This window comes from Mustela lutreola, chromosome 3 (genome assembly GCF_030435805.1).
Source record: "Mustela lutreola isolate mMusLut2 chromosome 3, mMusLut2.pri, whole genome shotgun sequence".
Taxonomy (NCBI): domain Eukaryota; kingdom Metazoa; phylum Chordata; class Mammalia; order Carnivora; family Mustelidae; genus Mustela; species Mustela lutreola.
In genome coordinates, this window is record NC_081292.1 from 148,947,159 (window position 1) to 148,974,743 (window position 27,585).

At 38.9% G+C, this 27,585-nt stretch overlaps 1 long non-coding RNA gene across 1 annotated transcript; it reads right to left on the reverse strand.

Annotated features, from left to right (window-relative positions):
- Positions 1-87: 87 nt before the first annotated feature.
- Positions 88-27,306, reverse strand: LOC131828125 (uncharacterized). Its single transcript, XR_009352242.1, has 3 exons — positions 27,247-27,306; positions 14,498-14,650; positions 88-173 (listed from the first exon to the last, which is right to left on the reverse strand). It is a non-coding gene; the product is annotated as an uncharacterized LOC131828125 (long non-coding RNA).
- Positions 27,307-27,585: the final 279 nt, after the last annotated feature.

The window sequence follows — 27,585 nt, forward strand, 5'->3', positions numbered from 1 at the left end:
GTAAAATATTAGGAACGTAACATTCACAATTCAGACTCTGAAAAGCAAAAAGCGTGCTTTGAAGAGATCTTGGATCTTGCTGGCCTTCTTAGATTCATCATTTCTCTTTCTCTTCCATGGAGACGAGCCTGTCTGTCCTGGGCTTCCATCTGTCATTAGGAGAACACGACCATCTGGAACCAGAACAAGATCATCAATCCTTGCACATACCCAAGTTCTTTTAAAAAAAAAAAAAAAAAAAATTTTTTTTTTTTTTCATATAACACAACTGAGAAGTCATTGTTAAATTCCTCTGCTGGTTCTATCTGATTTCTGCTGGAGATTCGTTCCACCTCTGAGTGTGGTGAGCAGAGCCATGACATGAGGGCAAAGGTGCTGCCTTTGGGATCTGTATTCCTTTCCTGTTGCTGCTGGAACAAGTTACCACAAACAGAGAGGCTTGGAAGAGTATGAACTTATTTTCTCATACTTCTGGAGGTCAGAAGTCCAAATGGGTCTTACGGGGCCAAAATCAAGGTCAGGTAGAACCGTGTTTCTTTTGGAGGCTCTAGGGGAGAGCCTGTCCCTTGACTTCCAGATGCTAGAGGATGCCTGCATTGTTTGGCTCATGGTCACAACCCTCTGACCTCTGCTTCTATCCTCACTTTTTCCCCAAGAAGACCGCTTGTGCTTATATCGGGCCCATCATGAAATGCAGTATAATCTGCCCATCTCAAGATCCTTAACTTAATCACATCTGAAAAAAATCCATTTTCCCACGTCAGTTCACATATTCCTAGGTTCTAGGGTTTGGGAGGTAGATCTCTTTGTTGAGGGGAGGGGGAGGGCAGGCATCTTTTTGTCTGCTACAGGGTCTGACATAATCAGAGACTTACTTCCTGGAAATCAGAGATCCTGATTTCCAGTTCACTATTAGGTCACGGCATGGGGATTGTTGATATCTGGGTTTGACCTTTGGCTTATTTAACTGTAATTCAAATTCTGGTCTTAGGCTACAGGGTGTTACAAATAGGACCACTGACTTCAAGACATACCTGTCTTGAACATACCTGGGTTCTCATCTCCACCACTTAGGAGCTCTGAGAACCTGGGCAAGTCCCACAGCTCCTCTGAGTTTTGTTTTTCACTTTTTTCTATGGGAATGTTTTAGGGGAAACACACACACACACACACACACACACACACACACACACACACACACACACAGACTTGCCCTAAGGGGTCTTCTTCGGCATAACACTAGGAAGAGAATGAGGGAAGCAGGACTGGACCGCAATGAAGTCACAAGAAAGGCTTCAGCCAGTCCCAGAGGGACTCTGTTGCTCGAATGGCCCTTCAGCATTGTCCCTCTGTAGGGCAAATGAGCCAAGCAATGGTACCACCTTGTCAGGGCTGGGGCTAGGGCGAGGTAAAGGAGGCACTCGGCTCCAGGACAAAATTTAGGGGTGCCAAAAAGCTCGGAACCAGGATAAATATTCTATGCACTATTCTTAGAAATCTAAATTAATACAACATCCACAATGAACAAAGTAGGGAACATATTAAGTAAAGGTGGGATCAGTAAGAGCTCTGTGTGGAGCCGTATTAGAGCCTCAGGCCGAAAGAGAAATTGGTTATTACCAACGCTGCCTTAATACTGTGATATTTGATCATGGTGGATTCTTTATATTTTTTATTTTTAAAATAGTGCATGAAAATATTATTTCTCTTGACCATTGAGTTCTGTGGCAAGGCCAGCTCACCACTTGCTCCAGCCTCCTCTTGCTCCTGCACTGAGTGCAGGCTATGCCTCCCCCAACTCCAGGAAGGAGTACAACCTTTGGCCAAGGAGAATTCCTAAAAAAGGGATTGTGAGCCACCAGCAGCCAACATCCTGGCAGCTGGGAGAAGGAATGCTTTGATCCTGAAGAGAAAGATGATGCCTAGTACAGAATCAAGTGGTGGGCTGCAATGCCGGTGTATAAGGAGATTACTTTTTAATGTAGTTTTTCAATCATTGGGATGGAAAAACAGTCATTAAGCACTTAGAGACTTATGTGGCTACTGAAGCTAATTGTTTCAGGAGCGAGTCATGCTAGTGAATATTGTCACAGCCAAGGCTTGCCTGACCTCTTCCTTCTCTTCCCAAGATGCACACATCTGAGTGAAAGGCCCAGGTAGCTTACTTAAACCTGAGGGTACCGTTAATATCACTGTAATCATAAGACTTTGACCTCTGGTTTATTAGTTCGGGTTAGAATTGCTGAGCAGATCAGCCAAAGTGAAACTTCATTCTATCCCATGGCCTGTCTACACCCTTAATTCCAGACAACTTTCTTCTGCTGGGGATCACAATAAAGGGATGGATAGGTAGAAAGCTTTCATTACTACAAGGAAAAAAACAAAAACAAACAAACAAACAAAATTTTATATATATATATATATATATATATATGATCTCAAAGTGCAAGCCCTACCAAATGTAGGATAGTTAATTCCTTTGAGGAATCCAGTATATACACACCGTGTTTTGGAGGCTTGCTAACTTAGCATGGAGGAAAACCACAAATTCTTTATCTTCATTCAAAGATCAGTTATTCTGGAAAGCCTGGGGTGGCTCAGTCATTAAGCATCTGTCTTCAACTCAGGTCATGATCCCAGGATCCTGGAATCGAGTTTCGCATCAGGCTCCCTGCTCAGATGGGAGTCTGCTTCTCCATCTCTCTCTCTCTCTCTTTGTGTATCTCTTATGAATAAATAAATACAATCTTAAAAAAAAAAAAAAGAAATCAGTTATTCTTAAGGGGGAAAGGAGTTTATAAACCTTTGAGAAGATTAGTGATTCTCAGATGGGGAAGAGGCTTACACCTCTTGTGATGTCCTATCACAAGCTCCTGAGGGAGGTATTTAAAGCTGTGGCCCTTTCTCAGCTTCCCACTGGAGAAGCGTTCTAACACTCAACATGTCTCCTCTGAAGGATTCATGATTATTGCAGTGATACCTGTTACTAATAGGAGGATAACATTTATATCCAGTATGGTGGGATAAAAAACATTGTAACAAATTTTGACCCAAGTGTTCATGAAACAAAACAGTGGCAAGACTTTGCACAACTAACTGCTGTGCCTGCTGTCATTTGCCTCATGAAAAATAAAATGGCAACTTTAGCTCTTTTTTTAAAAGATTTTATTTATTTATTTATTTGAGAGAGAGAGAGAGAATGAGAGCATGAAGGGGGGGGATCAGAGGGAGAAGTAGACTCTCCACTGAGCAGGGAGCCTGATGTGGGGTCTCGATCCTGGGACTCCAAGATCATCACCTGAGAGGAAGGCAATTGCTTAACCAACTGAGCCATCCAGGCACCCTTTTTTTTTTTTTTTAAATACTGAAGAACAGTTGACACACAATGTTATATTAGCTTCAGATCTCCAGCACAGTGGTTGGACAAGTCTATACCGTGCTCACGACAAGTGTAGCTCCCATCTGTCACCGTACAGCACTGTTAGAATGCCGTTGACAATACTCCCAATACTGTGACTTTTATCCCCACGACTTTTTCGTTCTGTAACTGGAAGCCTGTGCCTCCTGCTCCTCCTCACGCATTTTGCCCTCCTCTCTGGCAACTTTTTTTTTTTTTTTTCAAAGATTTATTTATTTATTTGACACAGAGAGATTACAAGTAGGCAGAGAGGCAGGCAGAGAGAGAGAGAGGAGGAAGCAGGCTCCCTGCTGAGCAGAGAGCCCGATGCGGGACTCGATCCCAGGACCCTGAGATCATGACCTGAGCCGAAGGCAGCGGCTTAACCCACTGAGCCACCCAGGCGCCCCTCTGGCAACTTTTTCATGAACTAAATTTCAACAAAAGCTATTTATTGAACGGTATTTTAAAAAGTACATCATTTGCAGAACCATCTCTTTTCAGGAGTACTGAAGAATTTTAACTTTTGTATCTCAGTTGAAGGAAAAAGAAGGCACTTTATTATATTGCAGTAAGCCCTCTCCACATTTGGAAATAAACATGGTTGACAGTCCCTTTTGCTTCTTGGATTGATACTAGTTCTCTTTCTTTTTCCCCCCTCCTCCCCCTCCTCCTCTTTCTCCTCCTCCTCCTCTTCCTTCTTATAAAACAACTTCACCATCTTTACTAATGCAAACCTCACATTGATTCTTATGAAAGAAGCAACAGAATTTCTGGACACTGTGTACTCTTCAGATAATGCACCTCTACAATGAATCAGTTTCTTTTTCTCATTTTGCAGCTCATTTAGCAAAGTGTACATCCTAAAATGGTTTGTGTAAATGCTTTTCCATCTGTAAGCTTATTGTATTTCCTTTGGAAATTCTTCTTTGTGATTTTAACATCCTCTGGGGTAAGGTGCTCATGTTTTATATTTAGTTTTGTTTGTATTTTTCTCTGGTTGCCTTTTAAATCCAACAGTCACTTCTCTTTCCTCGTGATAATCATTTCTTTTATGATCTGAAGGCACTTTGTTTTTCTTCACTGTAATCCTAGCTGATTGTACAATATCTTCATTGTTGCTCAGCCCATAAGGCTTGAAGTTTCGGCCGCAGCGTCCAAACCATGATGAGCTTCAGTTATGGCCACTGACAGGAGCCCCAGCTTTCGGCTGGTCTTTGGAACAGCCTTATTTACTGCCCTTAATATAATGCTGTTGGACGGTTGTTCTCCTAGGGGATCTGATGGAGGTTACACTTTAGAATCACATAAAATGAACGAATTGAAGAGTCTGCATGACAGATCTCTTTTTGTGAGTATTTTCCACAACCATCCCCTCCCATTTTAAGCTAAAATGTGTAATTGAATGCCCACTCACATTTCATGGTTTTTTTTTCTTTTTTTAAAGACAACTCCCGTCCTTCCAAAAAAAGCACCTCCTCCTATACAAGGGGAAGGAAAATACCAGTATTTTCAGAAACCTAGAAAGAACTTTGAACCCAAGAATATAAAAGTAAAGTTGCAGATAAGTTAATTCTGCAAGTTTGAAATTGAGGTAGATGACAAAATAAATCATAATAACATGGATAAATTGTTGACCTTTAAGAAGGAAAATAAAAGAATATTCTTAAATTTAATGAACTCTACATGTTTTAATTATTGTAATGTTATGCTGTAAAAGTGGCTTTCCACTGGACATTCTTAAATCAACTTTAAAAATTACAAAAACTTCTGATTGCCATAAGAGTTCTTGTACTTTATATGTATGTCATGAAAAAAATATTAGATATTAGATATGCATAGGCTTCTTTTTGCATTTGCCATGATTGGGAAGTTTTTAAAGTATCACGGAATACATCAAGTATTATTTTATTTATTTTATTTCTGCTACAAATGGTAAACTGATTCAATTGTTTTCTACATTGAAAATGGTCACCTATCAGTTGTTGGTAATCTTTTTTTTTTTTTTAATACACATAGAACTTTTTTTTTTTTTAAGATTTTTATTTATTTAACACACAGAGAGAGATCACAAGTAGGCAGAGAGGCAGGCGGAGAGAGAGGGGCAAGCAGGCTCCCTCCTGAGCAGACAGCCCGGTATGGGGCTCGATCCCAGGACCCCGAGACCATGACCTGAACTGAAGGCAGAGGCTTTAACCCTCTGAGCCACCCAGGTGCCCCACTCATTGGTAATCTTGATTTGAATGTTACTGCTCAGAAATATGCCCAAATGCTTTGTCACATTTTTAGGGAATGAAGTTCCTTCTTTGGGGACTATGCATTACATGTAAATTTGTGATAGAGTCTTATTTGTGACTTGAGAGTATAATAAAAATATGAGATTTACACAGAAGTATTGTTTCAGTATGACATCAGAGTTTACTGTACATTATTATTTAATAATATTAAAGAAACAAAGATAGGAATTAGAAGATAGTCTTCTAGCATGTTTTTTCCTTTCACAAAAATAGCATGTGAGCCTCTGAGAAAGGACCTTTCATTAATACTGATTGAAAACATTATTGACTTGGAGGGTGACTGTGGGAGTCCAGCGTATTGAAGTTTATGCTTTTTAGACCCTTCAAGTGTTGCTCTTCTGTGTACGCTCTAACTGTGCTTACAGACCCAGATTTGCTCACGTGGGCAGTCAGTTTGTCCTCACGCTGTTCTGATGGCCATTTGATTGACTTGTCAGTGCGTGACATGGTGCACAACCCAGACCACCCAACCCTTCCTCAACTCTAGCAATTACAAAGAGGGAATGTGGCTGATACTTCTGGAAACCCCTAAGTTGAAAGAATGCAGACCAATTCAGAAAGAGTTTTACCACTGAGCTTCTGGAACCAGCCTAGGTAGTTAGATGTACCTTCTTTTATTCTAAGTAGAGCCAACTGACTATTGTTATTTTTAATTTCCATTCTGAAAAATGAGGTCGAAATGTTTACTGGTTAAAGTTATTTTAAGGAGTAAGGGAAGGGGAATGGTTCTCTACTATTTATAAAGTACCTACTACCAACAAGGCATTGTATTTAGTGTTTGAAAGGCTTATGTTTGTAGGTCACAGTTTATGTGCTGTCCACCATGATAAAAGCTCAACTTTAGAGGGCCTCCAGTGAAAAGCTGTTCACTGAAATTTTGTTACAGTTCTACTGCTAAGCATATAGACATAGAGAGCTTCATTCATGAGGCTTACTCTGTGTATCTGGAGAGTAGCATTCTAATGAAAAAAAAAAAAAAAGCCTGGGAAGTTTTATTCATATCTCTTCAGCTATGCTAAATTTTGCTATTGCTATAGCTAGGACTTATGAAAATTCAGGTTTTGTTAGCCTCTGGAAAATTTTGGAGTTAGCAGAAGAGAACAAAGAAAAAAAAAAAAACCTTATTTTGAACTCACTAGTAAAATGCAGGGTTAGCACAATAAAATAGGTACCAATAAAATTTTATCTGGCATTTTGGTTGATCACCTTGTAGAATGAAATGAACTATAAATTCCAAATGGGACACATTTACCTATTAGTAATCAGGAAAACCCTAATAAAAGTCATGACAGTTTGATTTAAAATAATTTCAGTGAGAAGGGATTTTCTAATCTGGGTAGCACTACTCTTTCAGAATTTGCCTTGGCTATTTGAGCTGGATACGCACACCAGGAAGTAAGAAAAAATAACTACTCTACGTGGTTGTCATAAAGTCCATGGATTCTATCCCGATGTAAAAGATGTGAATGTTGTAGGCATGGGGATGGCCAAGAAGGTTCAGAAGAGCTAAAACAATCATGGCAGGAGGAAATGACAGAGACTGAGAAGGAAGATACCAATAAAAAACAGATAAGGTTTGTAAACATGTGGAATTCAGGGCTATTTGTGTGATGTTAAGCCTTTACACCCCAAAGGCCCTTACAGACATTACTGGGTTACATCAGAGTTGATGGATACCTAGAGATCTTATGCCTAAAGTTGTATTATTAATTTCTAACCATTGTACAAACTAGAAAATTCTACAGAAAGTGTTTACATTAAGAAAAAGATGGGGTTGAACTAAAAAAAAAAAAAAAAAGTAGACATTCGGCTAAGTGATCAATCACTTATATAAAACATTTCATCATTCTCCAAAGGTATAGATAAATGGAATAATTTCCTTTTTTTTTTTTTTAAATATGGAATGCTTTGTGAATTTCCATGTCATCCTTCCACAGGTCCATGCTAATGTTCTCTGTGACGTTATATTTCTTACTCACCTTTTCTTTATCCTCCATCTATCGGCTGCTTTTCAAAATAGGCAAAAAAATCATTTTCAGCAAATGCTAACATTTATTGTGGGACATAATCCCTCAAATTCATAGCCAATGGTGATCATTTTATTCATAGCAAAGACATGTACCTTGTATTTTCTATTTTCATTTGCCTTGCTTTCATTGGTTTATTTGTTTATTCATTCATGCATTTGTGACTTCCTAAGTGAGTTCTAAAACACCAGATTGAAAATGTATTCTGAACTACATGTCTAAACAATGTCAAATACATGTAATGGTTTGGAAAAGACGTACTTCAACTATGCCTTGTAATTCCTTCCCTGTAAACTCAGACTGACTGGGATTTAAAAAAAAAAAAAAAAAAATCCACTGGTGTGCCCTGCCTTGTTGAGCTGAATATTCACATAGACCTGAGTATGATCCCACGGTTATTGGTTAGAGACTATATAAGTGGGATGCACCATGAAACCCAAGCTGAAAGTCTCTTTTGGCTGTTTATACATAGATAAAGTGTTATCTACTCTTAAGATTGCTCTGCTCAAATGTAATGATTTCATCAGATTCTCTTCCATTAAGACAAGATGAATGAGTAAGCTCTAACATCTTGCCAAAATATTTGTCATTGTGTTTTCTTCAAGTACAAATCTAAGAAATTACCCACTTTATTTTTAGGAAAAAAAAATATCTCTCTTCCCCTCAGCATTTCAGTGTGCATTATCCTGATGTGACTCTTCTTTCCAGTAAAAAGCCAGGTCCCCAGGGCACCTGGGTGGCTCAGTCTTTAAGTGTTTGCCTTTGGCTCAGGTCAAGATCCCAGGGTCCTGGGATTGAGTCTCACATTGGGATCCCTGCACAGCAGGAAGTCTACTTCTCCCTCTCCTGCTCCCCCTGCTTATGTTCCTTCTCTCGCTTTGTCTCTCTCTGTCAAATAATAAATAAAATCTTAAAAAAAAAAAAAAAAGCTGTGTACCCATATTTTTAAATTCAAATATCCAAGATTCACATAAGGTCTTTAGCCAATAATAATAAAGCTTCATTCCACAGCATTTTTAGTTGTCTTTTGGGGAATCTCAAATGCTGAGAGATGTATTAATTAGTTCATAATTAACAATTATTAGTCTGGTCAAGACCTCACCTTTATTTTCCTTCATATTTTTTTTTCTTTCAATCTATTCCTTATCCCTCCCCTGACACCTACCATCTATCTTTCTCTCCCCTACGGGCAGCCATTTTTAATGGGTTCAATACAGGTTATTGTAAATGTCTTCTAAAAATACAACCGGTATGTATCCGTGTCTTAATATACAAAAGTGGTACTGTACTGTACATCGCCTTCTCTCCTGTGCTTTTTATTCACTCAACACTATATTTTTAAAATGATGCTATATGTACTAATTCATTGCTTCTAACCACTGCACGTTATTTCATAGGAGACATCTAACACATTTTAATTATCCATTCTTTCAATGATAGATCTAGGTTGACACCAGCTACTAGCTTCTACAAACTACATCATAGACCCTAGTGTTAAGTCTTAGAGCTATGCATGGTGACTCTCTCTCCAAATACAGCAAATTGATCTAATCAGACTCACCAACACTTGCTATTACTGAATGTTTTAATTTTTACCAACCTGATAAGTATAAACGTTTCTCTGACTGCTAGTGAGGAGGTACTATTGAACTGTATACTTATAAGTCATTTGCAGTTCTCTTCTGTGAATTGTTTTTTGTTTTGTTTTGTTTTGCATCTGTAGCAACCTTGGGTTCAAAATATGGCATGAAAGTTAGAAATCACATTGTTTGGGGAAATGTCCAGCTAGTGAGAACTGTTAATTCTGTATTGAATCACAGTTTCACAACTTAATTGCTCGTTGACTTGGAGTATAGCACTATCTCTCCGTGTGTCTCTTTGCATACATTCCAAACACGTGAGCACACGTGTGTGCATAAAATGGGGGAAAATACTTATGTCTTATTGTAAAAACTTATTGTTATTTAATATAGGATTATTTATATAAAGTTCACAGTAAAATACATGAACAATTTTAAGTGCTCTGTAGAAGTCAGTTGCTTCCTATTCTGTGTGACGTGTATGAGGAACTCAATAAATGGAACCTCATAACATTCATGTCATCATCATCATTGCCAGTGGATGTTTGGGAAGGTTTAGGGACAACCTTACCTGAAGACAAACACAAATCACCTGTCTTAAGTTCTTAAGATCTTCTTCAGTCCTATACATTCACAGAATTCACCCATAAAAATTTGCCTACACCTCCCAGATCAGAGAGATATTTGATGTTTGCTATTTTCTTAAAATCTCTTAAGGTAACTTCTTTGGGTGTTTTCTAAACTGATTTTAAAGTGCCCAAATAAATCCTCTAAAAACTTTAACTGAAGCTATATTCCTTCCCCTCGCCCGCTTCTTTCCTCCCTCCCTTCCAATGGAGACATAGTTTTTATGCAGCATCTTTATAAACTAACACTTTCTACTAGTTATCTCTTACCGTGTGATCAATTACCACAAATTTGGTGGCTGAAAGCAGCGCACATTTATTATCTCGCAATTTCTGTGAGTCTGGAGTCTAGGCATGACCTAGTTGGGTCCTTTTCTTTGGTTTTACAAAGCTGCAAGCAAGCTGTCAGCTAGGCTCTATTCTTTTTTCTTTTCTTTTCTTTTCTTTTTTTAACATGTAGTGTATTATTCATTTCAGGGATACAGGTCTGTGACACATCAATCTTACACATTCACAGCAGGCACATACCCTCCCCAATGTGGGCTGTATTCTTTTTTCTTTCTTTCTTTCTTTATTTATTTATTTACTTGACAGAGACAGAGAGATCACAAGTAGGCAGAGAGGCAGGCAGAGAGAGAGGAGGAAGCAGGCTCCCTGCCTCACAGAGAGCCCGATGTGGGGCTCGATCCCAGGACCCTGAGATCATGACCTGAGCCGAAGGCAGAAGCTTTAACCCACTGAGCCACCCAGGTGCCCTGTGGGCTGTATTCTTATTTGGAAGCTTAAATAGGGAAGAATCTTCTTCCAAGTTTATTCATGTTGTTGGCAGAACTCACTTCCTTGCGGTTGTAGGACTGAAGATCCTGGCTTCTTGTTGAGTTCCTCAGTTCCTAGCAGCCACCCCCATTTCCTAGAGGCCACGTGAAGCTCCTTGACATATAGGCTTTCCCGTGGCTTTCATCTTGGAACCAGCAAGGGCAACCTCCAGAGTAGTCTGCTTGCCAGCCAGGTTTATATAAGGTAACATAATCTCAAGAGTAATACCTCCTTACCTCTGCCATATTCTTTGGTTCAAAGAAGGTCAAAGGTCCTGGCCACATGCAAGGGGAGAGAATTACAGAAAGACGTGAATTTCAGGAGACAGGAAGCATGGAGTGTCCCCTAGATGGTGTTAGCCACATACCTCCAACACCCCCACATGTAAATAGGCACATAAAGGCAAAGACAGGGAACTCTGTTAACAGTGTTGCGTTCTGTCCTACTTACTTAGAAATCTTAAAACTTTGTAAATTAATTTTTTAATTATAATTTTTAAATTGTAATTGTAAATTTTATAAACTTTGTAACTATTTAATTCTTTACAGTTTTTGTACCTCTCTTATTTGGCTCCTTCATTTGACAGAGCTCAGGTCACAGGGAATCAGAATTTAAATGACAACCATAATATAATGTTACAAATGTTATCAGAGAGAAAGCCAAGGTGATGGGTAGGCACATGGGAAGGATACCCAACCTTTCTGGAGAGGAAAGGAAAGATTTCTCAGAGGAAGTGACTACAACGTTTTAAACTAGAAATCTTGAATACTAGTAAAATAGCAGACTAATAAAGTTCATACCAAGAACCAACATTTTTTATGACCTAAGCAGTAAGAAAAATTGCCTTTATTTTCACCTGTCTACTTAACATTACAGCTTAAACCTCAATAAATACACAGTAAAGTTTTAGTGATACATTATTAAAAATGGGACTTTAAACAAACTCATAAAAGATTATATTATAATGTCCTTGAATAAAATTATTATTAGGTATCTAAACTTAGGCAAAAGTCTTCTCCATGGCTCAGTTACCTCCTCTATAAAATGAATTCAAATTGTTAAATTCTAAGATACTTCAAAAGTTCTAAATGCCATGATTCTATGAGTTTATTGGATTGAGAATGGCTTTATATGAACAGGAATGATGGTGGTGGCATGCACTTCCACTGAAATCCAAACCTGTGTCTCTCAGCCTGTCCAAGGAAGACCTCCGCCAGCAAAGACTTTGTGGGAATTATCAAAAGGCTCCCCATCCCTGGTGGATACATTACAGAAAGACATTCCTTCTTCAAGACCCAGAATTTTTCAAGAGCAATGAGAGATGGATTTCAGGCCCTTAAATGCCACAATAACAAAAAAGTCTATGATGGTACTGAGTCCACTGTTATTTTCTCATCGAGGTAGGACCATTCAAGGCTCCAGCTTCACAAGAAATCAGAAATATTCTGAAAAAAATTACTACCAACCTTAGATACACATGAATTCCTGAACACTCCAGTTTTAGAAAATGAGGTGCTCTTGGATTTATTTTTAACATTATTTACCTGGGCACCTAACATCTTTGGAGGCAGAATTTTCTGTTTGTTCAAAATAATTTGATTTCATTCCCCCCCCACCCAAGTCAGTCTGTTTTTCAAGCTCTGGTATAATTGTACTTAAGACATTTGGGAGAATGGCAAAATTAGGAGATTTATAAGGTGAAGGCTACCATCTTTCAAGGTGATTTTCCCATTTGCCCCTTCTGAGTGATAACTCCTGTCACAGCCTCTCCCTCTGCCCCAGAGCCATCGGTCCACATCATCAGGCCCCTTCCAGGGAGCAGACACCCCTAGTTGGCTCCTCCCAGGGACTTGCTACCCACTGCACACTGTGATTCATCTCCCTGGGGGAGTCTGAGTCACTGGTTGCCTGGTAGCTATTCAGGAACCATTAGGCCCATTTAATTCCCACTGGTCCCAAAGGCCCAACCCAGCAGGCATTTCTTCTTCCAACAAGGGATCATTTAGGTTCCCAAATGCCCTAGAAACTAAATGCCTTCTTTGCTGCCTCAGCAGCTGGCAGATGGGTGGACTATATTTTTTGTTCAGTTTTGGCACCAACCTGGATAGTCAAAGGCTGAGCAGCTCCTGGAGAGAACCAAGCTCAGGCTGGAAGTCCTCCAGGATATGACACCTACCTCACCATAGAACCGAGCCCAAAGAGGGTCTAAATTGAAAATATGAGGAATACTATACATATTGAGTAATGTTTTATAGATATAGGGGATAAGAAACCATTTCTTTGAAATAGCAATTTACTGAGTTTTAGCTCAGAGAAATGGTCAACTTAACTATCATTATTATCAATACCATAATAACTAATATTTATACCTAGTAATCATTTACTATGTGTAGACTTTAGGCTAAGCACTTTCCTGAATCACCTAATGAAATCCTCACAGTGCACAGAGCTCTACCTGCTATTATTTTATTTCAAGGGCAATCTCCTTTGATTCACAAATAATTTTACAATAACTCATAAGTAAAAAGTTTAAATGACTCCCTAGAAAGTGTTTAAAAATGAGATAGATGGATATGTACTGACACAGAAAGATGTTCAAGGGATATTTTAAATTGGAAAACAAAATGAAACAAAACCTGAAAGTTATTGCAAAAGTTTCTTTTGTGCAATTTTGAACTTTCTGCAAAAATGATTGCATTTGTTTTGTAAGGAGAAAATGTGTATCTATGTTACTATACAAAAAATATTTACTTACAAGGAATTATGAATTAAACTGTTAATATAGTTAATTCTAAAGAATGGGGTGGTGAGGATGCCTGGGTGGCTCAGCCCATTGAGCGTCTGCCTTCAGCTAAGGTCATGAACCCAGGGTCCTGGGATCAAATCCCACATGGGGTCCCCTGCTTCTTTCTCTGCCCCTTCCCCCTGCTTGTGATCTCTCTCTCTCTCATAAATAAATAAATAAATAAATAAATATCTTAAAGAAGAAAAAATAACAGTGTGGGAACAAGGAGGAAGGAGATGGACTCTCGTTTTACTTAAGATTTTGTAGTTGTACTTTAACTACAAACACTACATTGATTTTTGTAATGGAGAACTTTTTAAAGGGAAAAGTAAATAAATAAATGAGGTCATAGTTTCGTTGGGTTCTATATATTTCCTTGATATTACTCAAATGAGCATTTCATCAGTTTTAAAACATCGATATAATAACAAGCCTGGAAACATTCACAATTCACTAAAATTAAGTAAACCTAAAGAAAGTAATGAAGTCCGCATCTGTACTTTTATTGGACTAGATAAACTGATCCAAGTAGATTGTGCTAGAAGTTATTTAATTCCTTATAATAACTAAATAATGATGATAATAATTATGACCAACATTTAGATTTTTTAAATTTACAGATTAAGACTATAATTTTCATTTGACCCTTAGAGTGGTCTTATGGAGCTATTTTATCCTAAGAATAATAGCAGCAATCAGATACTGACACTGACATTCCCTTGTGCCAGGAACGGTACAAAGTACTCGACATACACTATCTCATTTAATATTTAAAACCACCTTATGGATTAGGCATGCATTAGGTTCAGCAGCAAGTAACAGAAAATAAATATCTCAAACAAAATAGAAATTACTTTTTTTTTCTTCTCTAGGAGCCTGGTAAATGATCTAGGGTGTTGGCAGTGATTTTGTAATCTTAAGTGATCCAGGTTCCTATTCTTGCACCGCTATGCCCCACACTTTGCTTACCTCTCATTTTTCAAAACCGGTGATTCAGCTCCATCCACTGTGTCTAAATCCCAGCCCGCAGAAGGGGAGAAAATGGGAAGCCAAAAAGTCAATCTCCTTCTTCTTTTTATGGAAACTTCCTGGAAGCTGCAGACACCACATCCATTTTCACCCCTTTGGGGAGAAATTAATCACATAAACACATCTAACTGCAAGGGAGTTTGGGACTGTGGACTTAACTTTGGGCATCCTAGTGTCTAGCTAACTTTTGGGGAGTCTTCGCTGATAAAGAAAGGAAGAATGGCTATTGGGATAAAACTCACAGTCTCCATCATGGTGTGTTGTCATTCTAGTTCTACAAGTATGGAAACTGAGATGAAGAGGAGTTAACAAATATGCCCAACGTCGCACAGCTCGTAAGCAGTATCACCAAGTTGTCTTGGCTGATGGCCATGCTCTTTTTACTGTGGCAGAGTCCCTTGGACACTCAGTTCATCTCCTTCTCGGGATAGTAAAGCAAACTTTACTTTGTTTGCTACAGTAGCTATTTTGTTTATCATGAATAAACAGACACTTTAGACATATTTACTTTCGGTTGATACATAGTTTAAAAGTAGGTTCCTATGATGAATTATAACATTCCATCTAATAGCTGTAAAACTAACATTCAGTCACTTTTTGAAATAAAGAATATAATCTCTATATTCATATATATATATGTGTGTATATATATGTATATATATTCTATGTAATGTAATATGTATTATAAGGACTAATAAGGAAATCCTTGGATAAAGATAAATGATTTCCCTTATATCTATCAGGAAGACTGGCTTGTTCACTTACTATTAGAAACTATGACACACAGGGTGCTGGCTGGCTCAGTTGGTAGAGCCTGTGACTCTTGATCTCAGAGTCGTGAGTTCATGTTGGACATGGAGCCTACTTAAAAACAAAACAAAACAAAAGCTATGACACATGTAAGACTGCATTAAATCAGATAAAATGATGGACTGACAGCAGTCTGAAGATGATTGCAACAACAAGGTAGTGCAGCTACCTAGTCAAATGTTATACATCTATGTGTCTTAGGCTGTAAGGGAAGTAAAGATTTGTGTTCAGCTACAACTGCACTGCTAGGCATTTGAAATGTGACTAGTCCAAATTGAGGAGTGCTAGAAATGTAAAATAAGATTTCACAGATATTCAAAGATTTAGTGCAAAAATAAGAATGCAAAATAGCAATAATTTCATATTGAAAAAATAATTTTATATTGACTACATGTTGAAGTGATATTTTAGATATAATGGATTTAAAAATATATCATTAAATTTAACTTCACCTGTTTCTCTTTACTTTTTAAAATATGGCTACTAGGAAATTTCCCTGCTCACATTTGAGACTCATGTTATTATCATTTTTTTTAAATCCTGATGGTCTATATACACAGCAGTAAAGATGAAGTCAAGGACAAAGGTCTCTACCATTGTCCAAGAGGAAATAAAGTCTTGCTCTGGAGTATATTGAACTTCCCAGGCACTAGAGAGGTGCTCTCTGTTTCTGAACAGCAATATTTCAACAGGAATTCTAGACTGAGTTAACATCTTCTAGAAAACTATCCCGTAACTAGCCCATTTCCTTTAAAAAGACTCTATCTCAGGAAGGAGAAATAGAGAAAGAGAAAAAAAAAAAAAGAGAAAGAGAAGAAGATAGAGGTAGAGAGAGATAAAGATATGGAGGTTGGGTTGGGTTGGGCGGAAGGGAGAACCATCTGATGACTAATCTGGCTCCCTAGATCTTCCAGCGTAAGAAAGGGGTGTCTAGAATAGGAGATAAATGCACTTCTGATGCATAAAAGGAATTTGCTCCAGTGGAAGTAAATGCACTGATGTTGAACCAGTTATGATGCTTTTAAGTACAAATAATAGAAAAATAGATCGGAGCAATAAGGAAACACGTTGTCTTAACACGAAGGCCAGAGATAAGGCAGACTCTGGGTGATAAGGCTACTGCTCCATTTCTCCAGATCTGCCTTCTCAGCATACTCACTTTATTTTCAAATTATGTGGAATAACATAATAAATTAGAGGCTGCATTTCTTCTTCTTATTCCATCTAATTCTTGCCACATTCCTCATCATTAAAAGTCCCCAAAATAGAACTATATAAATCTTTTCACAGGTTTTTGTTGGCGTTTATTTACTTACTTGCTTCCTTATTTATTTGGAACCTGCTGTATGCCATGGAGGCACAACTCGAGCTCTAATGGAGCTTGCTGTTTCTTTCTTTTTAGGTAAAATAGACACTTGCAAACAAATCATATCCTCAATGTTGTCAAAACAGTCGGGTTCTTCCGTATGCTTAAAGCTACCCATGACCTAAACACACCTCTAGAAGTTCACGTCTTTGAGAACCAGTAGCCAAATTGAGTGGAAGAGCCAGATTGGTCAGTCCAAATTATTCCTGACAGGAAACTTGTATCAACAGGTTTTTCTGTTCTTCAGTGATGTAGATCTCTCAATGACTAATTCTTGTGGAATTACAGGGTGATTCCTGCCAGATGTCTTTATCAAAGAGGAGAGTGAGGCTTTAATGCTCCATGAACTTTCTTGTCTCTTTCTACCCAGGAAAAAACTTCGAGGTGTGCACCTCTCCAGGGCACACCTCTAGGATAAAGGCCAGGTGGGGCCACTTGATTTTACTGGGATAGCACCATTTCTCAAAACACATCCAATAGCAGGGGGTCCATGCTGAAACAAATCATCTCCCCTTTTGAACTGGTGAAGCATTTTTGTCTGACACTCTTACATGGAGTTTTAGATCCCTTGCCATTTGAAGCAGACCACCCTGGTTCAAATTCCTATTTTTAGCAATTTTGGATGGGACATCTCACATTTGATGATCATGTTTCCTGTAGAAATTCTCTCTCTAATTCTTTGGATGTAGTTTTGGTTTTGTTTTAAAGTTCATTTAAAACCTGGTGGTGGGGAGCGCCTGGGTGGCTCAGTGGGTTAAGCCTCTGCCTTCGGCTCGGGTCATGATCTCAGGGTCCTGGGATTGAGCCCCACATTGAGCTCTCTGCTCAGCAGGGAGCCTGCTTCCTCCTCTCTCTCTGCCTGCCTCTCTGCCTACTTGTGATCTCTCTCTCTGTGTCAAATAAATAAATAAAATCTTTAAAAAAACAAACAACAAACAACAACAACAACAACAAAAAACCTAGAGGTGGGGGGATCCCTTGAAAGCCAAAGCCCAAAGAATGAATGACTCTCTGACCTTCCCAGCTCATGCTCTTTACCAAAAGCATTTGGGAGCCACAGTGGCCCATGACCTTGATCCCCTCTCCTAGACATCCAAGGATCCATGAATTCCCCAGTCATTGAACAATAAATATTATACCTTCACCAGGAAATTCAGTTGGCAGGAGGTTTCTAAAAATTTTGGGAGGAAACAAAAACCAAGACCGACCTCCATTTTCCAGTTTTTCAACATCAGGCACTGGAATGTGAGGGTTAAGCTGCCACTCATTTTCTGTTTTAACCCCCAACAAGAAAACACGGGAATGCTGTGCCACCCAGAAGTCAGCCAGTAAATATTTCTTGAAAGAATAAATGAATGAATAAGTTCCCACTTTCTCATTCTGGAGATTGCTATGAAGTTCTATCTTCAAAGACTGTTTACTTCAGGCCAGTGTTAGACAGAAAAACCAGTCACTGTGATACAAGGGTGTTAACAAGTTTTCAGATGCGGGATTTTTCCTCAAGCCCTGATTAAGTTTCATAACCATTTCTCCATAGCAGATGATTTTATCCCAAGACAAGGAGAAAACAAAATGTCTTTAGTGCTCCTCAATTTTACCACTACCTTGGCCAGGAAATGAGAAAATAGAAGGTAGTAGGGATGACTGGGTCACTCTTCAGTTCCAGAAGAAAGGTATTTCTTGTGATTTAGAACAGTTCTTTGGGCTCTACACAGATGAGTGAAATATGGGGTCATTCTTCTCAGCATTCTAAGTTGAATTGGCCATTGAAGCTGCTCAATTGAGTGCGGTTGTGTTATAGGAAAGTTGACTCAGCTTTGAACTCTTCATCAATTGTGGAAGTTCTCTCTTTGTGGTAGGCCACGAGACCACCGGGCTCCATTTCCCGGCACTCTAGGCCCTTTGCCTGGACAGAAGGATCTTACCTCGTGATATAGATAACTGTCCCCATTGATGTTCAATGTTTTTAGTGGTAAATTTATAACACACATGCACACACACACACAATGTTTACAGGAGTGAATTCATAACACACACACATATATGTTGGTTAATACATAAAGACTAATCACTTTCTCTTTTATTACTTATAACAGTCCACAATTATTAATAATTTTTCCACAAGACTCTTGATCCTGAGGTGGACTCATTATAAATAAAGTGAGGGCCTCACCACAAAAGAGCATCTCTTTTCTTCCAAATGACTCTCTACCACACATCCTACCATTCTATCTCTGTCTCCTTTCCCTGCTCTACAAAGGAGAAATACACAAAGGCTCTTTTAGGGATACTTGTCAAGGATTAAAATTCACCAGCCAGCATTTATTCCTTGGATACAATATGTTCTCACTTGATGATAATACATCTAGAGAAGTTATAGGTTTGACCTTGTCATCTTAGCTTTTTATATGATTGTAAAGAATGCAGAGACTATGAATAGACTAAATAAATCTTCACAGTGCTATCAGAGGCAGATAAGGTTTGAACAGGCAATCTGGGGCATCAAGGAAAACCTTTGCCTATCATGGGCAGGTTTGGCACTAAGATATTATCTTTTTTTTTTTTTTAAGATTTTTTTTTTTATTTATTTATTTGACAGAGAGAGATCACAAGTAGACAGAGAGGCAGGCAGAGAGAGAGAGTAGGGAAGCAGGCTCCCTGCCGAGCAGAGAGCCCGATGTGGGACTCGATCCCAGGACCCTGAGATCATGACCTGAGCCGAAGGCAGCGGCTTAACCCACTGAGCCACCCAGGCGCCCAAGACATTATCTTTTGCCTATTGCATATGGGTAGTGAGGAATATAAAAGTGTAACACAACCATGGGAAGCTCTTGGAATAACATCAGGTCCCAACAAACTTTGTTGAATTTTTTAATAACTTGAAATTAAGTGGGCCAAAATTTAATTGTTAAAATATATGTTACCGGAATATTTCACAGTAAGATCTTAGAGTCAGAAGCACTAGAATTCATATACCACCTTTGCCACTTGTTATACATCAAGTCTCAGAGCCTTCTTCTCAGTTAAAATGGATTTAGTAGACCTATCTTACAGTGTTGCCTTTAAGAAAGACAATGTATGTTAATTATTTAGCACAATTCAAATCCATTTAAATAATAAAGATAGGGGCACCTGGGTGGCTCAGTGGGTTAAGCCGCAGCCTTCGGCTCAGGTCATGATCTCAGGGTCCTGGGATCGAGTCCCACATCGGGCTCTCTGCTGAGCAGGGAGCCTGCTTCCCTCTCTCTCTCTCTCTCTGCCTGCCTCTCTGCCTACTTGTGATCTCATTCTGTCAAATAAATAAATAATTTAAAAATAAATAAATAAATGAATGAATAATAAAGATAGTGATGATATTGAGTACAATGACGATGATGATGATGTTTTCTATTTGAGAGACACTTGTCAAGATTTTACCCTTTTCAGTGACTCTATTTGTGTTCAAAGAAAACCCCTTAGGTCCCCCAGTTATGACATCTATGATGTCATAGCACTGAGTTCTTTGAATATTAATTTCTTTTGACTTAATTTGATAAGTCCAAATCTACACACAGTCTCAAGGCCCAACTTGGCTCTAGTATTACTGATGACTTTCCCATCTTCATGCATGCTTTGAGCTCTTTTCCATATAAGCACTTTGGAGGTTACATGTTGTCACATTTATTTCCTCAGCACTCTGTCAGCCCTTTGGGTTCCACCTTGAGGACTTGGCTGGTCTGTGCTTTCTTCTTGACGTTGACTGTTTCCAAAGAATCAGCTAAAATGGATTCCTCACCCAGGATAATTTGATAACACACACACACAGACACACGCGCACGCGTGCAAGCACACACCACTTATGGGTCCTCATAATGGTTTTGATGGCTCTGTTTCAGTGGTTCTCAAAGTGTGGTCCCTGACCAGCAGCAGCAGCACCTGGGAACTGGTTGAAATGTAAATTCTCAGGCTCCCCTCCAGCCTGACTGAATCAAAAACCGTGGTGGTGCCCAGATATCTGTGTCTTACCCAGCCCTCCCAGTGATACTGATTAGTGTGCTCAAGTTAGAAACCACTGCTCTGTTCCATAGTTTACAATTGCTTTGACCACAACCCATAGCCTACACCCACTTCAAAAGGAGATCAAAGTGGTTGAATCATTTCTGAGGCAGTTTAAGATTAAAAAAAAAAAAAAAAGATTAAATAATAAAGATAGTGATGATAATGAGTACAATGATTTTTTTTTAATCTAAGTCTCTTACAGGATAGATCCTCATCCTCCACATATTCACACATCTAGCACTTAACAGCCGAAGGTTAAGGTTGAAACAGGGAATGGTGATGACAGTTTCAGTAAATGTCTTTCAGGCAACTTACACTAGCTCCCCATAGTTCACTATAACGGAGTAAAATGAGAATAGGGAAAATTTCCCCCAGAAACTAGTAAGCTATTCATCTTAAACTTAAGAGTTTTGAAACATTTCGAATTAACACCAAGTAAAATTTTCAGTAAGTGTGGTTGAATTTGACAGTTACATTCTGAATGGCCGATTTCATGGTTAGCAACTGTTTAAGTGTTTCAGTTGGGATGCTTAGTTACCTTCTCCCCTGTGAGATCTCCTTGACTACTGTCTGCCTTTACCTATCCTTGTAGCTGTGAGTTCTTTAGGTGAAGATTAATCTCATTCTCAGTGGTGGAAATAAAATAGACAGTGAAATGTAAGTAACATCTATTGACTTGAAATAAATATGTTTTAGACCCAAGGTCTCTCTCAAGATGTTCAAAGTCCAAAAATCCCTCTCACAAGGTAATAACTGCACTATAGCTTAAACAAATAGACTCCTGGCAATTACACTGCACATCATTTCATGCTGAATTACCAGCTTCTAAAAGTCAAGCCTTAATTCTTGTGGTCATCTCTTTTCAAAGAATTGTTTTAGCTTCTGAGAACCCTTCTGTGACACTCTCACCTCATTTTACCCCCTGGATTTGAACTGCTCTTTTGAGTTTGCAAAGGAATCTCTTTTCTGAAATCCTGTTTCTGGCACACGAATGAATTTAGATGAGGGAGAGAAGTGATGAGATGCAAAGGGGAAAAGAGTGTTATCGATCAAGATAAAAATGACACTGTGTTTGTTGTAGGTGGTTTATTATTATACATTATCTCAATACTTAGGGAACAAGTGATTACAGTGCCTTAGAGGGACTTGTCTTCTTATACCTCACAGCTGTGATTCTACAATTGACTTTGAACGAAGGAGAGAGAAACATTTTTAATGTCTGTGGAGAATCAAACAAGGATGTTCTTTAGTAGATCTCTAGGAATAGAGATCCAGGAGGGGGTTTCTGAACAACTAAATTGTCTAGTCATCTGATACTAGCTGGGGTCCGTGTTCATCTTGGAGCTCATTCTCCTTCTCTGTATTATTTCTCTGCTGTTGCATAGCTTAATGGCATAAATCAACAGCACTCATTTGTTACTGTTATGACCTCTCATGGCTTTGGGGGTTGACTTGGTTCGGTGAAGTGGGTGTCTTGTGGCTGCAGGTAGTGATTACAAGAGCTGACCCTCCTCGAGCCCCTCTCTGGACCCTCAGTGTGGTCTCTTCAGCATGACAGCCTCAGGGAATTATGTTTCCAACATGGCAAGTAAGGGGTCCAAAAGTACACAGAGCTTCCATCAGTTTTTTAGTTCTTTACCCTCAAATGTGAGCACACAGCCAAGGATCATCAGTTATCGGAGAAAGGCGTCTAACACAAAAGATGAAGACCATGTCAAACAAAATCAGGGAAAAAAGGAACTCAGAGGAAATAGATACAGTAACATATTATCTAGATTTACCATTTTTCAGGGACCCTTCTAATTGCATAGTACCTACTAAAGTCATTTGTACCTTCTAACAACCCTATCCAATGGGTACTCTTATTATGTATATTTTACTAAGAAAATTGATAAGCAGAAGTCAGGTAACTTTCTTAAGGTCGTCCGTCATAATCAATGGCACTACTGGCATTTTAATTGATTGTGGAGTCTAAGCTCCTTACCATTATACTGTATGTTATAAGCCATTCCATGGAGCCGTAGAAGTGTAAATGTCTCTATATAACATAGAGACATTTGTCTCTGTTTCAGAGACAAAAGTGGATATTGCATCCATGAGATAAGAACAAAATCCTTTTTAGAAGAAACATTAAAAAAAAGAGTTCTTGAAATTAAAAAGAATGTAACAGTACAAATAAAAACAAAAGAATGATTTTGAGGAACTCTTTCAGAAACTAAATACAAAGCAAAGAGAAAATAGAACAGAAAAAACAAGAGCATCAGAGGCTTCATAGCCAATGAATAAGAGTTCCACAATCAGAGAAAAGAGAAAGCAGAGAAGACAATATTATCAAAGCAATAGAATAAAAAAGTTTGGAATTGAAGAACACATTTTTCAGATCAAAGAGGCACATGAAGGGTCTAGCACAAGGAAGGAAGAAAAGCCCATATTAAGGCTTATCACTAGGAAGCTTTAAAAGTTTTCCAGAGAGAAAAATCAGCTCTCAGGACAAGATATAGAATTGGGTTCAGATTCACTAAACTTCTCAACAGCAACGCAGGCCATGTTCCAGTTGGAGCACTACGTTCAACATTCTGAGGGAAACTAATTTCCAACCTTGCGTTCTGTACCGTGCCAAACCACAGTCTGACCTGAGGACAAAATAGAGTTTCTGATTTGTAGTACTTCAACATACGTACCTCCGACGTCCTCATTCTCAAAAGGCCACTGAACCATGTGTTTTTTTCAAAATGAGGGAGTTGATAAAAAAGAGGAGGGCATGAAACCCAAACTAAAATGGATAGATTACTAATGAGCAGGATGGGGATATTCAGGGTATGGGTAGAGGAACTTTCCAGGACTACCTCTGTGTAGCAGCCGTGAGTGCAAAAAGACAAACGTCCCCAGGAAGACTGTATCCATGAAAAAGCGGTACTAATAGTTCACTGATATGTCTAATTTCACGAAGGGTTTAACAACCGTGTCAGAATATCGAGGGTGTGCGAAGGGTTGGTATGTAGGAAATTAAGGAAACAGAACAGCACAGGGCCATTTGACGTCCACATAAAACAAAAATAAATACAAGAAAAGAAATATAAGTTATAAAACGTGATGTGGTTCAGCTGTGAGTGATAGGCACAGTTATTTAATATACATCTTAAACATGGACTTAACCCCAAAGTATGTTCTGACTATAGTGGGAAGACAGAAAGAGGGGACAGGTATTTGTAGTGTGTGATAGGAGGGGTGCATTAGACTACTTGATTTTCATTTTTCATGCAGGGAAATGAATCAATAATGATATCTCAAATTGCCACGATAGTGAGCAGGTAGTTGAAAAATTGGGGTTGGGTACATATCATGAAATATAATAGTGCTTTTGAGAATGGGGCCATGCAGCAGGAGCTGGCTATTTTTATTAAAGGTCCTATGTGCTCTTCTCTGTATTAAAAGCATGCATACATGTATTACTTCGATAAAATTAAAAATTAAATAAAATTAAAGTTTTGTTGAAATATTTGTCAGGATTTCTCCACCAGTATCTGTAATTGTGAATAAAAACCAAGAACTCTGAGCCCCCATCAGGCTCTCTGCTCGGCGGGGGGCCTGCTTCCTCCTCTCTGCCTCCTCTCTGCCTGTGTCTCTGCCTACTTGTGATCTCTGTCTGTCAAATAAATAAATAAATAATCTTTAAAAAAAAAAAAAAAAACCAAGAACTGTTCTCTCACTTGGTGTGATTTCAGGTTTACCTGAAAACATCTTGTTAGAAGAAACCTGATTTCCCTTTATAGAAGGGATCTTTTCCCACTGAGACATTGGAGGCCACTCTATAATTGCTGTTGTTATCAGAAATAGTAACACACTGAACTACCACCAGCCATTAATTTTCAAAGAAGTTCATCAGATAAGTCAGTACCATTTAGGAGTGCCTGAAGGAAACAAAAACTAAAGCATTTAGTCCTTGCAGAGTGAGAGCAATACGATCTTTGCCCCATTCCCCGCCCCAACCCCGAGAAAGTCCTATCTTGAAAGAACAGAGCTGGCCTGGAGGAGGAGAGACCTGCTGGGACAAAGTGGTGGCAGCTGGCACCTGAGAAAGGGTGAACGGATTGAACAAGAGTATCCAGAAGAAGACGTTTTTCTCTTCCCCAGATTTGCAAAACTAATAATGGTTTTAACCACTTAAATCAACACACCTGGACTTAAGTATTTGTAGAAGTGTAAAAGGTATCTTAATTCACTTTGGAAACACTTCTAAATAATGACTTCCATTTGTAAAATTATTTTCTCCTCAAGGACGTTTGTTAACCAGATCTCTAACGTACTGGGTTCTGGTCTAAACTGAAGACATATGGGGAAAAAGAAGACAACACATCTTTTAAGTACAGTAGGAGAAGGAGGGCTTGTTTTTCCAGCCCAGGGAAAAGTTGGAAGTATTATATTTGAAAACAGATTTAGGCACGATCTCTTGCTATCTGGTACAATCTTCTGAACAAAACAGTAACTTTCCAGTTCATTCAAGCTAAAAGTTCTGGGTTTCTCTCCTTTAGGTAACTTGTCTCACATGAGTGTTCTCGCAGCAACTGCTTTAAACTGGTGTCTGACTTCATGTAACACCTAACCTTTTTCATTCTTATTATTTTTTAAATCGCCAGTCTGCACTCATTTTTTTCTACCTTCTTACGGATGACTTTTACTTTAAGAAACACATCTAGCGTCATCCCCTTCTCCTGGTCCTCCATCTTTCCTCACCACCTCCTTTCATCGGAAGGCTCCTTCCAGGTAACTTTCCTGTGAAGGAGAAATTACCCTTTCACGATTTTGAAACAATACTATGCGTCTTTAACATTTTTGGAGGGCAAGTTGAGAATATATTTCAAACGTTTTACGTATTCATAGTCAGTAAACTTTAGGTATAAAATCTAAAGAGTTAGTCAAACAAACATGCATGGATGTTTGCCTTATATAACATTTGAATTGAAATTACTTAAATGTTAATTGTGGATTGGCAAAGTAACTACAATAGAATTCCTATACTATGTAGCATTACAAACAGTAAAGTGAAGACTATCTCTCTATATACTTACCTGATTAACTATGTGTCTTAATGTTTTTTAAAGGGCTCAAGGGAATGTTGTTAAGAGTATGGCACCCCATTTTTGTCTTAAAAAATGTGTGTGTTCCGGGACGCCTGGGTGGCTCAGTTGATTAAGCGGCTGCCTTTGGCTCGGGTCATGATCCCAGCATCCTGGGATCGAGTCCCACATCCCTCGCAGGAAGCCTGCTTCTCCCTCTGCCTCTGCCTGTCATTCTGTCTGTCTATGCTCGCTCTCTCTCCCTCTCTCTCTGACAAATAAATAAATAAAATCTTAAAAAAAAAAATGTGTGTGTTCCTAATGTGTATTCATATAAATGTCTGAAGAGGTACACACAAATGTTCATAGTGATTATCTTTGGGTGCTGAAGAAATGGCTAGATTTCTTTTCTTTTCTTTCTATTTTTACATTTTAAAGAATTGTCTTGAGTTTGTTTTACCACAAACAGGTATTATTTTTCTTAAAGCTTTCATTTATTTATTTGAGAGAGAGTGTGAGACAGAGAGAACACGAGCAAGGGTAGATGGAGAAGCAGGCTCCCACTGAACAGGGACCCAGGTGAGGGACTCAGTCCTAGGACCTGGGAACATGACCTGAGCCCAAGGTAAACACTTACCCAACTGAACCACCCAGGAGGCCTTCGGTATTATTTTTTAATCACAGAAAGAAGAAATGGCTTTCATCAAAAAATATATACTCTAACAAATTATTCTTTCATTTAAGTTCTTTACAAATCCTTCCTCCTTTGGCAGCGTTTGTTCCATTCTCTCATATATGCAGATTAACCTATGGGGAAAAGAGCTATGCAACTTTTTGCATCAAAAAATAATAGTCCTGGAAGCAACTCCAAGAAATTGTCCCAATCTTTGAGCAAGATATTAACCAAGTTAAATACTGTTAAAAAAAAAAAAAACCAGAATTCAACAGAATAAATTTGAAGAACTAACTGGCTTAGTTATGGTTCGTGAATCAGGCAGCATCCCAGCAGCAGGTAGAAGGGCCCTTCCAGGATTTGCACAAAACGGAAGGTTTCTAAAGGCACCAGGGTGGCTCAGTCAGTTGCGCATCTGAGTGTTGGTTTCAGCTCAGGTCCTCATCTCAGGGTCCTGAGATCGAGCCAGGCATCAGCTCCCCGCTCAGTGAAGAGAGTACTTGAGACTCCCTGTCTCTTCCTCTCTGTCTGTCCCTCCCCCTGCTTGTGCTCCCTCTTGTTCTCTCTCTCTCACACACAAATAAATAAATAAATAAATGCACAAATCAATCAATCAATCAATCAATCAATTTTAAAAAAGGAAGGTTTTTAGAGGAAGGAGGGTGGAGTATGAAAGTTATTAGCAGCAGAAGAGGATTGTTTCAGACAAGGTCACCTTCCTGTAGGGGTGAGGAGGGGTTCTTACCATGCAGTTTGCCTTGTCTTCCTTTGGGGGTTGAATAGGGCCCCTGTGCCAGACTCCTTTGGGTTGATCAGAAAATGCCCGACTGACTGGTTAAAATACACATGGGTAAGAGAGGTGGGGGGGACTGGAAACTACAATTAGAGTTGGTATTAAGCCCTGGTTTGGGGACATGGCGCAAGTGATGCCTTTGGGGCCTAATGTTTTCTTTTTAACAATGATTTTATCCATTTTCCTTGGGGACTATATTTAGGAGCAGTGCTGGGAGTGTAATGAAAAGGCCAGCCACGAATCTTAAATAGGGCGGCAATGCCCTTTAAACAGAGGCACTAACGACCACAA